The 16,943-nt window shown below is 40.3% G+C and overlaps 1 pseudogene; it reads right to left on the reverse strand.

The window, feature by feature from the left end:
* Positions 1 to 2,252: 2,252 nt before the first annotated feature.
* LOC105516518 lies at positions 2,253 to 3,220 on the reverse strand (annotated as a pseudogene).
* Positions 3,221 to 16,943: the final 13,723 nt, after the last annotated feature.

Here is a 16,943-nt window from a genome sequence, read left to right on the forward strand (position 1 = left end):
TTTTTGCCTAAGCCAATGTCTAGAAGGATTTTTCCAATGTTATCTTCTAGAATTTTTATAGAAAATCCTCACAATCTATACATCTGATAAAGGAATCTAATATCAAGAATCTATATCAAATTCAAACAAGTCAGTAAGGAAAAAACAATCCCATCAAAAAGTGGGCTAAGGACATGAATAGACAATTCTCAAAAGAAGATATACAAATGGCTAACAAACATATGAAAACATGCTCAACATCACTAACGATCAGGGAAATGCAAATCAAAACCACAATGCAATACCACCTTACTCCTGAAATAATGGCCATAATAAAAAAATCAAAAAACAGTAGATGCTGGCATGGATGTGGTGATCAGGGAACACTTCTACACTGCTGGTGGGAATGTAAACTAGTACAGCCTCTATGGAAAACACTGTGGATATTTCTTAAAGAACTAAAAGTAGAACTACCATTTGATCCAGCAATCCCACTACTGGGTATCTACCCAGAGGAAAAGAAGTCATTTTATAAAAAAGATATTTGCACACGTATCTTTATAGCAGCACAATTTGCAATTGTAAGTTCGTGGAACCAACCCAAATGCCCATCAATCAATGAGTGGATAAGGAAACTGTGGTATGTATATAAAATGGAATACTACTCAGCCATTCATAGAAAAGAATGAATTAAAGGCATTTGTAGCAATATGGATGAGATTGGAGACTATTATTCTAAGTGAAGTAACTCAGGAATGGAAAAGCAAACATTGTATGTTATCACTGATATGTGGGAGCTAAGCCATGACGACACAAAGGCATAAGAAGGATGCAATGGACTTTGGGGACTTGGAGGGAAGGGTGGGAAGGGGGTGAGGGATAAAAGACTACCAATAGCTGTGGCAGCTGTAGATTTTTCTACCATACTCGTAATGCTGTTCATGCTGGACACGTCAGAGTATATACTGCTCGAGTGATGGGTGTACCAAAATCTCACAAATCACCACTAAAGAACTTACTCATATAACCAAATACCACCTGTACCGCAATAACTTATGGAAAAAATCAAAATAAAATAAAATAAGAATGACTTTTTTTTTTAGGAAAACAAGGCACTTATGAAAAACTTGAAGCACTCCAGCTTTTGATATAGCTTTTGTTTCTAAGGCCCCAGCAAAACCCCACACCCAAGTTATCACCAACATGTACAATCATTCCTGTGTTTGAAACTTAATCACTGGAGAGTGGGTAGAAGCTCAAATGAACAAATTAGCTGATGCATCTAGAAGCCAAACCATCACAGAATCTTTCTTCCCAAATCACCTCCCAAAAGTGTTCAGTTTATAACTGAACACTTCGGTCACAAACAGTGCATGCGCCCAAATATTTTGCTCAATATGTTTTGAGTCTAGTTCCATATATTGCTGCTAAAGATTTCCAGAAAGTCGCAAAAGTTCATCCTTATTGATAGGTGATTGGAATTCAGTGACACCGCTGCTGCTCTGTAGTGTGTGCAAAGGTCAAATCAAAGTAATAAATACGATATTCTCGATCATTTCCCTCTAAAACTGGGTTTCTAGCCAGGGCACATGTCTTCACACTTGCTGAAACAAGTTCAACTTCTGTACCAGTGCTGCCAGAGAGAGCTCCCTGTGACATGGGAATCATGTTTCTGTACTTCCCAAGCAGGAGCCACTCACCATATGCGGCTCCTGAGCACGTGAAGTGTGACTGGAGCTGGGGATGGCTGAAGAGTTAGTTCTATTTGAGTTTCAATAGCCCTGTCTGGCAAGTGGCTACTTGGAGAGCAGCACACCACCTGAGATGGCAAGAACAACATGAAAACATCCTCCATGCCACTACAAAAATGTCTGCCTATACATCTTAGAGGAAGACATGTCCAGCATGAACATCATCACGTGTGTGGTAGAAAAATCAAAAGCTGCCACTGCTACAGGTTAGCAGATTGCCTTCAACATGAAGATAAAATGCTTCCAGCACTTCCACTCTGCCCCATAGTCTCTTAGTTGAGCTAATGCCCTGGACAGCTTCTCTTCAACCAGAAGGGGGCACAGACACCAGGCAAGAGCCTATGCTCAGTGATACAGAATATTCTAGAGCCCAGGAGACCATTCCATCCACTGAGCTGAGCTGGTCAGACCTAATTAATGTTATCTTTTCCTTCTTAAAGGGAGATGCCAGGATGAGGAGGGAGCAAATAAAAACTGCTTTTGCTGTTTCAGGGTTGTGAGAGGCACTATCAACCATTAAAGTCAGCAACTCAAAGCCACCTCACCCGGCCTCAACTTTTTGGTTTGAGGCCCAGGTGGGGGACTTCTCTAGCTGCTACTGCAGTCTCTCCTCTTTCTTCTTCAGATAGAAGATCTTGTTATCGAAGATGGCCTTATAGAGACTGCTGAAGTTGGCATCTGTGACGTTAGAGCCTTCCAGCATGGCCCAGTTCCCACGAATAACACTGGAGACTTTTTTTTTTTTTTTAACACAGTGCATTCAGGAACAGAATACCACTGGCCACCCACAGGCCTGCAGACCACCAGGGGGATTTCATGGCAGTCTGGCAGCACCCACAGCCCCTGGGTCTCCTCGAAAGCCACATCCCACACTTGGTGCTAGAATGACAGATGTTGCTTGTACACTAAGTTAGCTGTCTGAGAGCATCAAGCTGGAAGATGTGGATTACAGGAATACAGTGGCACAGAAGCGCCATGCAGTTCTCCTAGCACCAGAACGTGATCCCGGATGTGACAAACCTCTGGGGCCCCAGAGGCCCATCAGCTCTTGCAGACTGGCCAGGTGAGAGCAGTGCAGTTGATGGGCCACTTCTGTACTCCCAGAGCCTAAGAGTGCAGTCCCTGGAGGAGGACAAGAAACAGTTCGGGCTGAGTGGGCACCGCGGAGATGCGGCTCACAAATTCTGTGTGCCGGAGGCAGAAGGACTCGATACTGTGAGGCGTTGTGGCCTAGCTGACCTGGATCTTCTCATCCCGGTTGGCAGTGAGGATGGATCAGTTATCAGGACTCACAGTCACCTCTAACAACATTGACAGGTGTGCCAGGTCAAGTCTGCCACATCTGTGTGGCTCTGAAACCAAAAAGGAGTGCACATCCCCAGATTTGTCGGCCACCAAGACCTTCTCTTCAGAGGCTGTAAGGTCAGGTCCATACACCTCCTTACCATGGTCCTGACACTCAGACATTGCCATGGTTTTGTATGGAAAAGAATCAACCAACTGCTTACATTTCATAAAGCACATAAGGTATTTCAGGCTTCCATGTCTTTTCTGGTTGTTCCTTCTATATGGTAGGAAGACATTCCCACATCTGGCCTCAACCTTTTCAGACCCAACTAGAAAATTCTCCATCATGTTTAAAGGCTGAACTTAAGGGTCCTCCCTCCAAGAGCCATTCCTTGATGGCCCTGTTAGGCATAGCTAACCACTCTCATTCGGTGAACAGTCAAACAAGCTTCTACAGATGTCTTGGGGGGATTCAGTAAAGAGCATAAAAAGTTCACACCAATCCAGGCTCTGGATTCCTCGTCTCCCATCCAGGATGCTCCAATTCCTGACTGCTACTGCTTTTCAAGTGAATTATACTGGAATGGCAACCAGCCTACGTTAAAGACTTGTTTAAAGCCATGGCCAGTTGCAGAATAGACTAAATGCATCATTTAACTGTAGGTAAGAAAACCCCAGCATGGCCCCCTAAGGGATCAGTGCAGAGGCATGCCTCTGTTTTATCTGTCTTGGAAACTTTTCAGGGCTGCAGCAGCCTTCTGAGAAGAGTTTGATGAATTAATTTCAAAACAAATGTATTACTCTTAGCTATCTAGTGCAAGGCATAACAGACAGGGCAAGCAGTAGACAAATCAAAAAACCCTGGGAAATAAGAGGCTAGGGGAAAAGATAGAAAGGAGACTGAGGGCTTTGTAAAGCTTCTGAGTACATTAAGGACTCTATAAGCCCATGCACTTGCCCAGGAATGGATGGATACTCAAAGAAGACCTGAGAAGACCTTGATCTTTCACCTGTGGCTGACATTTAAGCTCTGCACAAGCATATGGTGTAGGCTAGGTCAGAACTGTAACACAAGACAATCTGCTATTTTTATTTTTGTCTCCTAGCGTGCAAGGAAATCTCAGTCCTATTATTAGTGGACCACTAAGCTAACAGAACAAAGACTTTAGTGAACACACACAACAAAGAATAGAGTCTTTAAAAATGTTTCTAAAAGTCACCAAACAAAAGAACAAACAAACCTACAACCCACGATAAGCAGTAACAACAAGCCCTGGAGAAAGAGAGAATCTGATTCCCTGAGTTACTGCATTATCATGTTTTAAACGTTCAATTTTCACCAAAAATATGTGATGCATGCAAAGAAATTAAAAACTATGGCTCAAGCACAGGAAGAAAAAGAACAGATACTGTCCCTGAGGAAGTATGAATGTGTTACTTACTAGACAAAGACATTAAATCAATTGTGCCTCAGTTGGGGCTCCTGAGGCCTTTATGTCCCAACTACTATTAAAATAGACCCGTCCTGGGATCCCTTTCCTTTAACAATACTTTCTGCTTTCTAATCATGTTGCTAACTTAACCTGACTGTTATAGTTCTCATTGAAAGTTGATTGGCATTCTACTTTGAAAATCAATCCTTGGTAAGTTTGGCTTAACTCTTGGCTCTTGCAAAATGTGTTCACGACTCTGAAAAGCTGAAGACCAGCCCTTAGACATGGTAACCAAACAGATTCTGATCATATCTCTAAACTGCCTATGGCACACTCAAATATAAAAAATCAAAATGTCCCAAGTTGAACTTGTCTTTTCTCAAAAAAAAAAAAAAAATTCCCTCTCTTCTTTCTTGGTTCCCTCTCTTGAGTGGTGTCACCACCATCTACCTAGAAAGTCAGAAGACATCTCTGAGTCAGCTGCATCCCATTCCCCCAGGAAAAGTAGTTAAGACAGACTTCACTTCTTACAGTTTCAAAAATCCACCCCATACTTCATCCTCATCAGCCTTAACTTGGTTTGGATACACGTTATGTTCCCCTATGTCACTGCAAGTTTTTTGTTACTGTCCCTGTTTGCAGATTTTCACCCCCGTCCCTACTAATGCTAAATTCGTCCTCCTCATACCAGTTAAGGTGTTTCATAGAAAACATAAATATGACCACATCACTCCCCTCTCCAATATACTTCAACAAAGAATATCAACTAATGATAAAGTTTGAATTCTAAGAACCATTAAAAGCTAATTGCTGGCGGGGTGTGGTGGCTCACGCCTGTAATCCGAGCACTTTGGGAGGCTGAGGAGGGCGGATCACGAGGTCAGGAGATCGAGACCATCCTGGTTAACACGGTGAAACCCCATCTCTACTAAAAATACAAAAAATTAGCCGGGCGTGGTGGTGGGCGCCTGTAGTCCCAGCTACTCGGGAGGCTGAGGCAGGAGAATGGTGTGAGCCCGGGAGGCAGAGCTTGCAGTGAGCCGAGATCGCACCACTGCACCCCAGCCTGGGCTACAGAGCAAGACTCCATCTCAAAAAAAAAAAAAAAAAAAAAAAAGAAGCTAATTGCTGCCCTTACACCACTTGTTCTCCCTCTCTTCCACCCAAGGATCTCACAACCTGATATATTCTCCACTGCTGACAGAGTGATGTATTCTCCACACAATCTAACCTTATCCTTCCTCTTTCAATCCTTCTTCCCACCATAAACATATCCTTATTTTACCTCCTGTCTTCAGGACAAAGTTCAAACTCCTTTATCCCTCTAATGTTAGTGTTTGCTATGCCTACAACTTGGCTGGGTTGTAGATATGGTCACAAAGGCAGATGAAGAAGGGCATACTAAGCAAACTCAGGAAATGAGCTAGTCATTAGTGTCAGGCAGACACTGGCAGTGAGGCAAGGAAAGAATATGAACAACTGAAATCCTTCCCAGAATGACTGTAGATAAAATAAGGGAACAGAAAAGTTATCAAAACCATAGGCTGGGACCATGCAGTGAAGGAATGAACTGAGACCATCACATTCGTTACTCTAAAAACATAATAAGTTGAAATTGATGACATAAAAGTAATAATTGATAACAATTAATATTACATATTGAATTCATATAAATTAGCAATAGTACTAGTATGAATAATTAATATTTATAAAGATGATCTTCAGTCATCGAGGAAAGGGTACATTATTTTCAGGATACTTAGTTTAAGAAGCAGAGGTCACGTGTAATTCTTTAAATTCCCATGAAAGAAGCATTAAAAGTTTGGGTGCTCAAGGCTGACACTGACATGTAAAGTGTATATATATATAATATATATAATAGTATATATAACACATAGATAATATATACATATATTGCAATTCAATTCCAAAAGATTCTGAGTACATGCAACTAAGATACTTAAATCATAGGTTAGACATTTGCTATCTGCTAGGACTTGTACCAAAAGCTTTACTTTGATTTTCACAGACAGATTGTGGTGAGTATTATTACTACTCTCTACCAGTTAGGAGCTGGAGACTTGGGAATATCAACTACCCGCCCATGATCACAATCCGACTGAATGGTGGAGATAGGATCCACATCTGGGTCAATTTGACTCCAAAGCTATAATTTCCTTGTATCTCAGTTTCGCAAACTTTCCCTTTCTTTTCATGGCAGAGGGGCCAGAAATTGGCAGATGATGAAAGCAAACATATTTTTTGAAAGAGAGAAATACAAAAAGCTTGGATAGTGGTGTAAAGTCTGGAATGGCAGGGTGAAACCCTCCATAAACTTGTTCCTCCTTAAAAAAAATGCAAATACTGGCAAAAATTGTCACAATCAACTTTTTTAGAAGTCTGGAAATAAACCAAAGGTTTGCAAGAATCTGAGAAGTTTTTATTAAACAAAAGCTGCTGAGTCTCAGTAAGAGTAGCAAGGCTTATGACTTTTTAACTTGAACTATCCCCATTCCCTTTTCCTCAGCTTCACAGGAGCCTTAAAATCCAGCAGCCTCAAAATCATAGCTGTGAAAACCATCAGGCTGGAAAATGATTCCTCCTCCAAAAAAAAAAAAAAAAAAAGCCAAAATATCCTTTGATCTTTTAGATTGCCTAGCATTCTTACAGATAAGACAAACAAAAATAAGTGAATAAAATACTTTTAAAATGGACTAGGCAAACAAGGGGGAAGAAAACATTCCAGCCCTGCACAGTGACCCTGAAGCATAAAAAAAAAAAAAAAAGCCAAAATATAAAAAGTCCAAATGTCCTTCCATTAATGGTTATCTCTGAGTGTGGAGTGAGATTTGAGACTTTTGCTTTTTACTTTATAACACTTCTATACAATTAAATTATTATGAGTGTAACTTTTAAAATAAGGATAACACAATAAAGATAAAACAGGAAGAAATCATTCCTGAAAATGTTCTAATGAGTGAACGATGGTAGATGGAAATTATACAGAATTGTTTATGACTATTTCTAATTTTAAAAGTATGCAAAATATTGACTTTTTAAATGTAGCATTCTGTCTTTAATTTTCATTTTGGTGAAAGTCAAAAACAGTTTCTAAGAACTTTTATAGGCTCACAACTTGTCCTTTGGTTTCTGATTCTACTTTACCCACTAAGTCCTTCAAATATAAATTATTTTACCGCAACGATTTTCAGGGATTTAACCATAACAAGTGGGGAAAGGCTACAGTGTAGGACTTTGCTGGCAACCTTGCTCTGCTACCCTTGGCAAACATAACTGTGAGTTAACTCCAGCTGTAATATTAAAAGCTAACTGGACGTCATTATAAGCAGCTTTTTGCTCACAATGTTATAGTCTGTCCTGGAGCCTGCAACTATTTTGGACAGCATAGAGCAATGCATCCTGTGCCTGAGAGATACAGTAGCAGTAGATACAGTAGATACTGTATGTAGCTGCCTACTGTGATAACATCTCCCCAATTATTCAGGAAGCCTAGGAAGTGTGAATGAGCCTAGGAAGAAACCTGCTATGAAAAAAGATCCCCCCACCTCCCACTCCAGACACAACAATTACACATTTTGTCTTAAACAAGGAAGTAACCTGCAACATTCAAATTCTCCTCATAATTATTGGAAAGTATATCTGCTTAAGACTAGGGAGTAACCACTGTAATCAAATTCTTGACAATTTTCTACAGATCATGGCTAGGATTCAGATGGCCTTTGAAGGTCCTGAAATTGTAGCTTTAATTTTTGTGCATCTGTGAATTTGGGAGAGAGACTATTACTTTCATCAGTTTCCCATGGTGCCCTGTGGCCGAAAGAAATCTAAGAGGCACTGATCTTAGGGTTTCCAGTATCAGACTAGGAAGTAATAGACTGGTAAAAGATGTCCCTCTCCTCCCTGCCAGATTCTTCAATGGCAGCTCTAAGTCTGGATTCATCCCTGGACCTGCAGTTTTTTGACACTATACTCAGGCAGAGGATGGAAGCACCGAACGGCAAGCTGGAGATAGGAAAACAGAACAAAACAGAAGGGTGTTTCCAAGATCCTGACCTGAAGGGTTTTCAGGGAGAAAGATCTGTCTCTGCTTTGAGAGTAACTAGTTTTAACCAGGCTGTGATGCCTAAAGAAAGAAGCAGAAAGCTGGATGTTTCTGGATGTTAGGACCAGATAATGAGCAACTGCTGAGTTAGGAGCCACCAAAGATCCAGTTTCTAGTTGGATTCAAGGAAATTGTCCCTGATGCCCAGTCAAGATAAGACCAAGAGCCAGGTCTGAGGGAGTTAATCTGCTTAACCTAGAGTAAAGCAGGCCAAAGCGGGGCAAGTAACGTAATATATAGGGAGAACCAAGTGGCATCGCAAGTCCAGAAATCTCAGTTTTAGTCTCAGCTCCTAGGCTAGCTAGCTGTGTACACTTGAGCAAGACCCTTAAGCTTTTGGGATACCATTTCCTTCTCTGCAGATTGTGAGCTTTAGACTAATGACATGTATAAGCATATATCATTGAGTGTTTCAGGTGCAAAACCTTTGTTTATGTTTCTAAAACTCAAAACATTCTAATTTAGGAGCTAATTGGAGCCAAGTAAGATGTTATTGATTTATTCATGATTTATTTACTTAAACTGACAAGTAAACTGCACATATTTATGATATACAGCATAATGTTTTAAAATATGTATACATTGCGGAATGGCTAAATCAAGCCAATTAGCATATGTATTACCGCACATTACTTTCTGTGGTCGAGATTCTTAAAAAGCACTCCTTAGCAATTTTCAGGTATACAACACAATGTTATTAACTGGCATCCAGAGATGCCTCACATTTGTGGTGCAGTAGATTTGGATGTGTTAATTGCTATCTCAGGGTGTTCAGAATTGAATGAAATGCCAGATAGGAAAGCTCTAGAAGTGAAATTATGCTCAGAACTGCAGCCGGAAAATCACTGTCATAAGAAGAGAAATAAATGCATTAATCCCTCTGATGGAGGTCGCAGAATTGATCAGAGGGAAACGTGGGAAGGATCCTGTTTGGGGGTGCAACTATATCACATGGATCAAGAAAACCTTTCAGGAAAGAGTCTTAATCTATGCAGAGGATCACCATACAGGCTGGCCCACATGCTCTAAGCTGAAAGATATATTTGTGAAGCATTGAACTTCAGAAATAGTTGATGAAATATATAGGAACAGTTGCCTATGTCACTGGTAAGAATGTCAATTGGCCCAACCCTTTTAAGAAGCAGTTTTCATATATTTATTTAGAGCCACAAAATAAATGAAATAGTTTGTGTGCTCTCACTTAGCAATTCTAATTTTGAGAACTCTATCCTAATGAAATCCAAATGATTGAAAATTCGTTGTGCACAGATTGTCATCACAGTGCCATTTATCTTACCCGAATATGCGAAAAGGAAACACAAGCTATGCAAAACCACTGACGTTCATAGTCTAATTGCTTCCCACCTCCTTAGCCCTCACCAAATACCCAGCATCCACGTGCATCCTTCTTTCCATTTACTTACTTGCATGTTCCCTAATCTAATATGACTATCTTCCATGCATTACGCTAAAGGCACTTAATCCCTTTCTGAAGGATACAACCCAAAGTCTCATCCTTGTTTTTCATCAAGCTTCAAGTGCAATACCTCTGAGTGATCGGCCTTCCTCCTGCTCATTTCTGAATGCAGAATCTCATAGTAGCCATAAGTATACGGACTTCTGCTTCTAGTGGTTCACATCGTGATGATCTTTACTATTCTCCACATAATGGGAGTCCTCTCTTGAGATTAGCAATTAGCAACACCACTTTGGACCTTGATCCAGCAATCCCACTTCCAGGTATATATCCAAAGAAAATTAAGTCGTTATCTCAAAGAGATATCTGCACATTCATGTTCATTGCAGCACTATTCACAATAGCCAAGATATGGAATCAACTTAAGTGCCCATCGATGGATGAATGGATAAAGAAAATGTGGTGCACATATACAATGGAAAACTATTCAGCTTTAAAAAGGGGAGAAATCTTGGATTTGAAACAACATAGGTAGATCTGGAGAACATTATGCTAAGCTAAATAAGCCAAACACAGAAAGGCAAATACTGCATGATCTCACTTATGTGCAGAATCTAAAAAAGTCAAAAACATAAAAACAGAGAATAGAACAGTAATTATCAGGGACTGCCAGGTAGGAGGAATGGGGAGATGTTGCTCAAAGAGTATCAAGTTATAAGATGAATAGGTTCTGGGGATCAGGGCCATGAATCGGGGAATCCGTTCCATGAACGTATCAGGATCTCTTCCAGGCCTTTGTCAATGCTGCTCTTTTCTGCTTGGAATGTCACTTCCTGTCTCAAACTCCTTGTCTCACTAACTCTTACTCATGTTTTATGCATTAAAATTGCAGCATCACTTCTTCTTAAGCCCTTCCCTGCTCTCTAAAGTCTGGGTTAAGTTCCTTTCCTCTGAGCTCCCACAGCTCTCTGGACCTCCCTCATATACCACTTATCATGCTGCAAAATGATTGCCTGTTAAGCTGCCTGTCACCTTCACCAGACGGGTATGGACTGCCTTTTTCATCTTTGTGGTCTAGCATCTCACCAAGATCATGGCATAGAGTAGGATATTTTACCTACAGTATGTTTTCAAATGAAATCAATACAGCACCTTGTTATAATACGATAATACGTAAATAAATGAGCATGCTGTGTTCATAGGACAGAGATTGAATAGGCCCGACTAGAATAGAAGGTGCAGAAGCATGCTAGGAGTTGTGGGAATTAAGGATGAGTGGGTGCCAGGATGAGGCCTGAAGGGAGGGTCTTGATAGGCTAGCAGATGAGTTTATACTTTCTGCTATTGGAAATCCATGGAGTCATTGAAAAGCTTAGTACAGGGGACTGAGTGGTATGTGTGATGTTGAAGGATCATTATTCTGGTATCAGTATGTAGGATGGATAGAAGGTGGGTATCACTGTGGTTATCCAGGCCAACTAGTGATCATTTGGGCAGGAGGAATACGGGCCTGGGCTAGGTTGGAGGTGGTGGAGCTGGCAAAGACTAGATAGTGATAGTAAATTTTAAATAATCACCAACAGAAGCCTTGGAAAATCACCTCAGAATACATTTATAATAAACTGATTATTGCAGTCTATTTTTCAAATCCAGATAAAATCAAGTTAAAATTTACATCAAGTCTTAAAAAGAAAATAGTCACAGATCAGGGTAATTGAATGTGGCTGCTAAGGAAGCCGGTCTCACCATTTTACAGCCTCACTTCATGAACCACAGGTAATTTTTATTTTTGGTGTGAGGGACTTATTCCCTTTCCAAGCCTCTGCACTCCCATTCCATGAGTTCCAACATGGAAGGACTCCTAAAATCACCTCCCCAACTGGCCTTAAGTTAGGAATAATTCTGCTGACTTGATACAAGGTTTTTTTTATGTGTAATTCTGCTGATTCTGCTGACTTGATACAAGTTTGTGTGTGCGTGTGTGTGTGTGTGTGTTCAACTGTTCTTTCAGAGCAATAGCATCTAGAAACACGAGGCTATTATAGGTAAGGTTCTTTATTTGATGGATATCCTGAGCTGAAGAGTTGCTTAATACACATAATGCACATGAATGTGCACACATGTATGCACATACACATTCTAAATAGAAAAAATGAATGAATTGAATGAGATAGTCTAAATTAGAAGAATTTGCCATATAGCATAGAAATAGAAGAACTCTAGTTTCTCTGCATAGATTAATGCCAGTGAGTCCTAAAGCAATGCCGGTCAAAATAAGCTAGGAAGATATATCCAGAATGGGCATACAAAGGTTATTAGGAATATAAATCAGTATAGTCAATTGATATGTAGAATTAATTTCTTCATTTGATATTATATGGAACTCATTAGAGTGAGGTGTTTAAGAGAGCTGGTTCTGCAGTCAGTCAGACCTGGCTCAAGTCCTAGCCACCACTTGCTAGCTATGTGATCTTGGGTACTTTGGCCTGTCTATAACTCGGTTTCCTCAGATGTCAAATGGAGGTACACATAATACTAATTCCATGTTTTTGATGAAGATTCAGAAAATAGATACAAGAGGCTAATACATGATAGTGCTAAATACATAATAGCTATTGTCCTTTAAATGCAAATGTAAGGGTTTATGTCCCTTGTTAGTAATGTTTTCTCAACTGGCTAGATGGAAGACCACCACGGTGGAATCAGAGGATGATGACGGAGATTATTAAGAAGCCAGAGAGGAGAAGAGTCTCCACTGAGGTATAGGTCAACTAGAGTCTTCATCATGCTAATGTATGTCTGAAGAATTTTATAATAATTCATTGGTACTGGCTGGTTTTCTGTAATAACATAGTGTACTTTCAAAAAGCTACCCATATTATATAGTTACTATGGAACTGAATGTGAAATTATGTTCAAAAGGCTTTTCTCTCTCAAATGTCCCTCTTCTGGTCATAGTTCAAGATTTTGGACACCTGGGAGGCTGCTATTCAAGAAGTCATTCTTTTCTACTCTATTGCAGTCTTAAGAGCATTGTCTCTAGAACCAGACTACCTGGACTCAAATGCTTGCTGTACTGCTTGATAGCTTTGTTGTCTTAGGAGATTTACTTAACCCCTCTGCTTCTTGGTTTCCACATCTGTAAAATGACCATAAAAATAGCACTTCCCTCATAGGATTGTTGTGAGAATTAAATGAGATAATCCCTCTGCTACCATGTATTATTGTGTTTTTATGTACTTGTACTGTTTTCCTAACTAGATTGTAGCACATACCATTGACAGAAGGAGCTGTGCCCTATTTATCTTTGGAGTCAATGTCCATGGACATATGCTGTTGAGTATAAGGAAACTTAAAGTAATATTTTTCTTTAATACATAGATTTTCAAAGACTAACACAAGGTGGTTTTAGTTGACATTTTCTATTTAGACTAAAAGTAGGTCAGTGAAATGGGTCATCTGCCACTCTAGCTTTATAAAGCAAAACCAGACAGTTCTCATACGATAATGGGTGTCTTAACTACACTTATAATCCAACATGCAGCATAAAGTTTTTGCCTTTATTTTGAAGAAATTCCAAAAGGTGAAAGTGATTTTAGCAAAGTGAAGGATTTCTGCGGTAGCTATGGTATCGTATGGGACTTTTAAGCTTGCTTTCTAAAGAGTCTTTTTTTCTGGAGAGCATGTAATTGGCTACAGTTGGATCCATCCTGATTTGTTGCCTAGTGATGGCCAAAGGAAGTCACCCTATGGTGAACCACAAGTCTGTTTGCCATTTTGGTTTCACACAAAGTGGCTTTGTAGCAATGTTTAGCAAAAGCAACACAGTGCTCATTTGATCCCAAAATGGTTACGTTGGGATGATTCTATATTCTGATCCCCTGGTTTGCTCTGGGGTGCCCTAGGACCACTGTAAAGATTTGGGTTGAGATAAGAAAGGGTCCAGTGACTCCAATAAAACTGCTTAGTTACTTAGCATCACTCTCTACAAATCTGGGTTTTTCAGAAACTCCAGGGGGAACTGATGATCCTGCATACCCCTTCAAGATTTTCTAACTGGCTTCAGGGGTCTGGACTCAATTAGAGTCTACTCTCTTATTAACTCGTATCCTTCAGGCTCTTTGACAGCCTTACTCTCCATATACCTTGGGTTAGTTTTCTGGGGCTACTGTTACAAAATACCACAAACTAGGTGGCTTCAAATAACAGAAATGTATTGTCTCACAATTCAGGAGGCCAGAAGTCTGAAAGTGTCAGCAGGATTGTGTTTCCTCTGAAACCCCTAAGGGAAATTCTTCCTTGCCTCTCTTTTAGTTTTTGGTGGTTGGCTGGCAATTTTGGCATTCCATGGCTTGTAGATGCATCACTCCAATCCTTTGTCTTCACATAGTATTCTCCGTGTGTGTCAGTCACATCATCTTTTCTCTGTTGCATGTCTGTCTGTGTCCAAATTGCCCCTTTTTATAAGGACATATATTATAAAATCATATTGGATTAGGGCCCATACTAATGACCTCTTTATGGATTATCTCCGTAAAAATCCTATTTTCAAATAAGATCACATTCTGAGAACGTGCCTGGGAATTAGGACTTTAATATATCTTTTTATGTGGGGGCAGGTGGAGGAGAACACAACTCAACCCATAACATACCTGCTTGTTGTTGTTTTGGTTTGTTTTTTAGAATTCACCAGATTTCAGTTCCCTGGCCCTTCCATGTTGTTCTAGTCAATTAACCCTTTTCTGTCTTTAATTCTTTCCTGATCTAGACTAGACCTGTGGTACATTATTCAATGACTCTCTATTCCCGTTATACTTCCATTTCACTTTCCAGAAAAACTCTAACCCTGGGTCAATTCAACTGCACCTGCCTTCTTTGCGCCTTCTTATGTTAGAGTTGCAGAGTGCTGCAAGAGGAAATCCTGCCACCATGTGGATGGGTGCCAGCAACTACACATTCATGATCTCCAATTCCAACCCAGTCCTTGGATGCTGTCCAGGGTCCTCCAGAGAAACAGAACCACTAGGAGGGGTGTGTGTGTGTGTGTGTGTGTGTGTGTGTGTGTGAGCTATTTTAAAGAATTGTCTAAAAATCAGTGGAGGTTGGAAAATTTAAATTCTGTAGTACAGGCCATTGGGCTGGAGACCCAGAGAAGAGTTGAGACAAGTTGATACATAAAATTCATCATCATATACCCTCATGCTCCACAAGAACTATTTGAAACCTTCTCTACTCTTCTTAACCTTCAGTCATAGTAAAAGGCCTTTGCTTCCTACTCTTTAGGGAAAGTGCTTTCTGCCTTCATGCCATTAAAAACCCACCCACCCCAGCCATGATCCTTGCCTCCTCTCTTCCTGGCACAGAGGAAGTCATTCCTAAGCCCAGTCTCCCCATCTGCACTCTGGGTTTTAATTATCACCGCATTTTCAGAACCTGTATGGTGTAAGGAATATGGTGGTCCTTCCTTAAGCATATGGTGAATGACTGAATGAATCACTTCCTAAGCCCTTTCTTTCATTCTCCCCTCTTTCCATCTATTCTCAACCTCTCCTTCCACTCTTTAATATTTCTCTGTAGTATTTAAACAAACTCAAGTCTTTACTACCATGGAATTGGCAATCTTGACCATGTTTCTTTTTTGAAAAATAAAAATTGTATATATTTAGATGTGCAATGGGATTATTTGATATATGTATACATTGTGAAGTGATGACCACAATCAAGCTCACTAACATACTCATCACCTCACATATTTACCCCTTCTTTTGTATGTGGTGAGAACATTTAAGATTTATTCTCTTAGCAAATTTTAAGGATACAATACATTTCTTGTTGTAGAAATGAAGTCTTACTATGTTGCTCAAACTGGACTTGAATTCCTGGGCTCAAGTGATCCTTTCATCTCAGCTTCCCAAGTGGCTGGGACTGCAGGCATGTGTTACCACATCCAGATTACAACTTATTATTATTAACTGTAGTCACCATGCTGAAGTGTTGATGGGGAGAGGGGAGGGAAAAGTGTTATGAGAGCACTGAAAAGGAAACGTTTAGTCCTACCTATTGGAAAGGAGAGAATCAAAGGAAATAGAGACAGTGAGAGTTTGATTGTGTTGCAGACATCTTTGTATTGTGCCTGCACCTAGCACTCTCCTGGGCACATGGAAAGCACCCAGCAGTTGATTGTTAATTCACCATTCTGTCTCTTCATCAGCTGGGCCATTTAACAGATTCATTTTGGCCGAGGAATGCTGTACTAGTTATGCGTGGTAGCAACACCAAAAATCTCACTGTCTGACTACAACAAAATTTAATTTCTGGCTCTCACAAAATCCATTGCAAGTCCAGGTGACACTCTGAGGCAGCTTTCCCTCATGTGGTGACTCGGTGGTACCAGCTGTTTTGATTTTGTGGCACCCGAAATCTCTATACATGCTTCCATAATCACTTCAGGCATGGGAAGAAAGAGTGGAGGGTCTCACTCAGACAACTAAATAATCATAAAACGTATCACTTCATCTCACGATTCACTGGCCAGAATAAGTCACAAAATCTGTCTCAGTAGCAAAAGAGAATGGGAAAGTGGAATTCTTCAGTGTGCTCAGAAGGAGGAGAACCAACTAGACTAACATAAGCTAAGTGAATGGTAAATTTCGCTTAAACAGATTTATTTACGCTATAGACTGAATGTTTGTGTTACTCCCAAAATTCATATATTGAAATATAATCACCAAGGTGATTATATTAAAAGGTCCTTGGGGTTGATTAGGTCTTGAAGGATCTGGCCTCCTGACTGGCATTACAATCCTTATAAATGAGGCCCCAGAGAGCTGCCGTGCTGCTTGTACCATGTGTGAAGATGTATAGAAGGCACTATCTATGAGGAACAGGCTCTTACCAGAAAGCAAATTTGCTGGTGCCTTGATCTTGGACCTCCCAGCCCCTAGGACTGTGAG

Source organism: Colobus angolensis, unplaced genomic scaffold (assembly GCF_000951035.1).
Source record: "Colobus angolensis palliatus isolate OR3802 unplaced genomic scaffold, Cang.pa_1.0 Scaffold283, whole genome shotgun sequence".
In the NCBI taxonomy this organism is placed as follows: domain Eukaryota; kingdom Metazoa; phylum Chordata; class Mammalia; order Primates; family Cercopithecidae; genus Colobus; species Colobus angolensis.